General features: G+C 39.6%; 1 non-coding gene across 1 annotated transcript; it reads right to left on the bottom strand.

The window, feature by feature from the left end:
- Window positions 1-2347: 2347 nt before the first annotated feature.
- On the bottom strand, window positions 2348-2420 carry TRNAR-UCU (transfer RNA arginine (anticodon UCU)). The gene has a single exon. It is a non-coding gene; the product is annotated as a tRNA-Arg (tRNA).
- Between the last annotated feature and the right edge of the window lie 3222 nt (window positions 2421-5642).

The following is a 5642-nucleotide window of genomic DNA, read 5'->3' on the forward strand; positions in this document are numbered from 1 at the left end:
GGATGAAGGGGTGAAGCCGTGGAAGAGGTGGAGGGGATGGAAGGGTGTCGGGTAGGGAATTCAGTGAAGTTCGATGTGGGGTTTCCGTCTAGGTTTGGGTTGAGATGCAGGATAAGGAGGAGGAAGAGGGGGGTGGGGTTAGGAGAAGAATGGTAAAGGAGGTGGTGGTTGTGGAGAAAGGGGATAAAAATAGGGGAGAGAAAAGGGGGAGCCGAAGAGGGTGTTGCAGAGGGAAGAAGGAAAGGATGTGGAAGACGGGGTGAGTGGGCACGGGTGAGGAATTGGTTTTTTTTTTTTTTTTTTTAAATATATATATATATATATTTTACTTTTATTTAATTAATTATTTTAATATTTTTAATGACACGTGGCGTCTAGTCATTATCCACATGGATGCCACATCATCACTTAACAGAATTTCTAACAGAAAACTTAACGGATGTATGAAACTGTCCTAAAATTAAGACTTGAGGTCTAACTCTGGGATGAAAAAAACTTCATGTACCAAATGTTGAAAACCACAAAACTTCAGGGTAGTAAATAGAGATTAACCTTAAAAATCATGTTAAGATCGCTCAATTATTAGCTGTTAACCTGTTAGCAATGTCAAATTGAAAATGGGGTCACAAGACTACTCTCCCAGATATAGAATGAAATCACTAGCAAAACCCTAAGGTTCAGGAAAACCATAAGAGCATAGTAATGAGTTAATTAATATAAGGGTTAATCTCAGTTTACTACCCTGAAGTTTCTTGATTTCAACATTTGGTACATGAAGTTTTTTTCGTCCCAGTCTGGTACCTAAAGTTATAATTCTGGGACACTTTCATACATTTGTTAAGTTTTCTGTTAGAACTTCTGTTAACTGATGACGTGGCACTCACATGGACAATAACTGGGCACTACGTGTCAATATGGGCCCACTTGAATATTAAAAAACTAAAAAAAAAATCGAAATTAAAAATTTTAAAAATACAAAAAAATAAAATAAAAAAGCCATTTGTCTCCTACCTCATCCCTTGCACCTTATGGTCCTTCTCCCTCCCTTCTCTCTTCTACAACCCGCACCTCTTCCCTCCCTTCTCTCTTCTGCAACCTACACCACCCTCCCTTCTCTCCTCTACAACCCATACCCACCCTCCCTACACACCCAACCCAACAAAATCCCACCCAAAGGAATTCCAATTCAACAAGAAACCCATCCAATTTTTGAAAATTTTCAAAACCCAGTTGACCCAAATCCCTAATTTGGATAAATTCCCAAATCCTAACCAATTCTTGAGCATTCCTAGCCTCTGCCGCCACCCCACTGGACTCTGACAACAGCAAGTGGTGGCTCCCTTGCTTCGGTTCTTCTCTCTCCTCGAGTGGCTCGCGAACCGTAGTTGCTCCGAATCGAATTTCGAATTTGTGTTCCTCAGATTTTGGGGATTATGGTTTTTGCAAATTGTGGAGATGAAAAGGATGGAGGAGAGAGAGAAGGGAGGGAAGGTGAAGAGGGTGGAGGTGGGTCGAGTATAAAGCGTTGGGTGGGCGCTGAGGAAAGAAGGGAAGGAACGGGGGTGAGGTAAGGTAAGAGAGGTGGGTGTGGGTTGCAGAAGAGATGAGGGAGGGTGGTGCAGGTTGCAGAGGAAAGAAGGGAGGGTGCGGGTTGCAGAGAAAAGAAGAGAGGGAGGGGTTAGGGGGAGGTAGAAGATGGGTGGGTATTCTTTTTTTGTTTTTTTTTTTTTTTTTTGCATGTTTTTGTTGTTTTTTTTTTTAATATTCAAGTGGCCCAATATTGACACATGGCGTCCAGTTATTATCCACCTAGGTGCCACATCATCAGTTAACAAAATTTTTAATGAAAAACTTAATGGATGTATGAGAGTGTCCTAGAATTATAACTTTAGGTACTAGACTGGAACGAAAAAAACTTCATGTATCAAATGTTGAAAACCAAGAAACTTCATAGTAGTAAATTAAAATTAATCCTTAATATAATTATATATGAGCCAAAAGTCACTCCCCCTCAAAACCGGCATTGCATAAGAGGAAAAAACAAATTCCTCGTCCTGACCATCGGCCTGGAGAGGGAGGGTGGCGTGAAGCCCTTGTGTTGAAAGCAAATGCGACTGGTCGTGAGTAATTGTTGGCCAGAGCTATAGCCGCATGCGCTGCTCAATTTGCTTGTCTCCTGACCTAGTTCCGCCGTACGGAGTGGAACATGGAAGCAAGGCGGCTGATGGGGAAGGCTCTCCACGCAGTCTACGGCAGTCAACTGTAGTTTGCAAAACACATTATGCAGAGAGAGACATAAAAGGAAAAGGGAAGCATAAGAAAATGTAGCAAAAAAAAGATAATGCTGCACGCCCAGTGGGACTCGAACCCACAATCGCTTGATTAGAAGTCAAGCGCCTTATCCATTAGGCCATGGGCGCCTTTTGTAAGATGCAGTCTAAATTGTTAATTTACTTTATATCGTACACTAGCTTATTGGTTTATGTAAAATTAAATGTATACTTTGCTTTTTGGAATTATTAGAGTACTTTTATTTCTAATATAAAAAATTGGAGTACACAATTAGATTTTTGAAGTTTTAGGGCCTATTTGGTATTTGATTTGAATCCAATGTTTTTAACTCAAAAACAAGTTTTGAGTACAAATTTAAAATCTTTGTTTGATAGTAGATTTGAATACAATTCTTAAAACCATAACTCAAAAATATCTGAAAACAATGGCTATTGGTTGAAAACACAAAAAAGTGTGTTTTTAAACTTTTTATTTTATGGATTATCACTCTCGTCTCTCTCCCTTTCTCCCCTCTCTCCCATTCGATGTACTCACTTCCCTCTTGCCTCTTCAATCCTCTTATCTCTATTGCTTTTCCAATCCCTTCCCGCTTATATCCACCATAGCCACCACCTCTATCCTTCTTCCTTCGGCCAAGACAAATCGATCTCTCCCGCCTCTTCAATCCTCACTTCTCTGTTGCCTCTTCAATATTATCTCTTCTCACTTGCATCCACCATAGCCACCACATCTTCCCTATGGTCGTTGGATCTCAGGTTTAAGACCGCCAACATTATTAACCTCTGTCAGCTCGAGTTTGGAGTAAGAAGTTGGTAAATAGCCAAAGGAGTCGCCGCTAGGGAAGTGAGGGATGCGGTGGTCAGGAAATTGGTCTTTCGCCGCTGGGGATGGGAGGGATGCAGTGGTTGGGTAATTGCTTGGGCTGGGCGTTTTACTTTTTCTGTTTGGATTAGTTTTTAGAAATTGCATACCAAACAAGGTTTTGAGTTTAAAATTTTTAAATCAAAACATGTGTTTTTAGAAAAAATTAAAATTTTGAGTTTCGTTCTCAAGTTTGATACCAAACAGGCCCTTAATAACCTTTTTTTTTTTTTTTTGTACAAGCTATCTTTTACACTAAGACCATCTCCAACCCATGGGATAAATCTTTAAAATAAATCATGGGGAGAAAATATATCTCTAGGCTAGATTCCCTCCAGGATTTAAGCCTGACTTAAATTATTCTGGACCCACCAAATTGTCATATCTCAAACTTTTTTTTGCTTTATAATCTAACGGCTATGATCAAATGAGATCAAATCTAATAGTAAAAAAAGATTTGACGGCTCAAAATTAAATCTAATGTATAAAATTATTTAAGAAAATTATTTACATCAAATTTAACTTAAAAACTTTATAAATACCTATGTATTTGTATGATTTTTTGACATACCCCGACCGGAGTCGAGACATGTTGGGCGTCAAGTGAGATTGACGTAGCCTAGTGCGCAACAGAAGTGCTAATAATAAGAAAATGTGAATAAATAAAATCCAAAACTAAACTTATTTAACTAGAGATAATATGTAGGTGTGTGAAAATGATCAAGTATAATATATACGCATATTAGAGCATAGGTAAAATGAAAGTGCAGTCGAACTAACTAAGTACTAATTATATAAACAGGGAGAAGATCCCTACTTTTATTTAGTAGAATGTCAGAACCGCCAAGTAGTCCTCGTGAGCCACCAAAGATAAACAACTACCTAGAACCGAGAGGGGCGCAAAACAAAAGGGTGAATGAACAAAAACAAAGCGGTTGAAAACATATTTATCTTTACGAACATAATAACCCCTTTCTGTAAAACCCGTATAGTTTCCAGAAAATACTACTACATAGGTATGAGAACCAATGCACAAGAGCAACGAAAATTGAAGTATGCCATGTCATAATATCTTAGCGATAATAAATGTAAGCCAGGTGTGAAACCATATAAAATAGTATGCCAGTCGGAATCACCTAACATGACATGTACGATTGGACCTGTAGCTCATCAATCTAGGCAAGCACACGAGTCGGACTCACCTAGTGTGACCTGTACGACATGCTGGGTATAAATATGTATGCTCAAGTGTTACGATCACATAAAGGCTGTGTGATAATTCGCGGGTCACCTACAAGTTGGAACCACCAATTGTGGTCTGTACGACAGGCTGGCACCAGACTTGGATCCAAGGTAAGCGTGTGGTGCGGGAAATGAACAATCAAGTGAAGGCTGGCCCTAGCCCCGGGCGGGAGCACTAATACCGGGGTGCAACCATGATGAACTCTAAATAAATGTGTGCATACCAATGCAATACAACCCATTCAATCACATAATACTCACCTGAAGCTTACCTGAGTCTCCTCAGCATCACAAAATACATTTCACAAGTGTAACAATGCAATATTTAAAATGTAACTTATTTACGACATGGCAAGCAAAGCATAGTTCCATATAAAAACGTTTCTGGAAACTGTATATATACATACATACATATATATATATGTATATAGAAAAAAAATGCCCACTCACTGATAAGTAGCAGGATCGTAGCCCCCTTAGCTTCGCTTGTCCACGCTTGTCCTCGGGGTACGTCTCACCTATATGCGATACAACTATTTTTACGTTAATTAATTAGCACATATACGAAATCCAGGAATAACTCCTCATAGTTTGCTCAAATGTAAGGTTTGAATATACGAACGAGATCTACTTGATGATGTGAACCCACACAAATTTTTAGAAAGATTTTTTGACACCGAACATGCCCTCACGTGCTAGGCATGTGCACGGCACACTGATGGAAACCCTAACGCCGTTAGAATATTCCGTTAAAGTTAACGGAATATACTTTCCTCTTCTCTGGTCACCAGCCGGTCTCTGCCGTCCACCATTGCCGGTCGCTGTCTTCACATGCCGGTTTTTGGAAAATTTTAAAAGCTTTATATCTACTTCATTTCTTAACCAAAATCCATGAAATTTCTATGGATTTGAAGGTCTTGAAGAGTAGAACATGTTTGTACCTATTAGAAGTCCAAAATCCAACGAAAAACAATCGGAAAATTCCTTGGAAAATCCGGCCAACTCTGCAACTCTTCGAATTCACCTATTCCGACGTCCACTCCACTCCAAATCTACTCTAAAGTGCTATGGAAGTTGCATAAAGACCATCCCGAGCCTCAAAACCTTGTAAATCGTTCGTGATTGTGCCAAAGCAAACTAACTCCTTGTCGTAGCTTCTGGTTTTTTGAGCTAAAACTCACCAAATCGGAAAACTAAGGGTATGGTGGTGATCGTGTGGTCAAGAGGAGGATGGTGGTGGTTTCCAA

Source organism: Malus sylvestris, chromosome 9, assembly GCF_916048215.2.
Source record: "Malus sylvestris chromosome 9, drMalSylv7.2, whole genome shotgun sequence".
Classification (NCBI taxonomy): domain Eukaryota; kingdom Viridiplantae; phylum Streptophyta; class Magnoliopsida; order Rosales; family Rosaceae; genus Malus; species Malus sylvestris.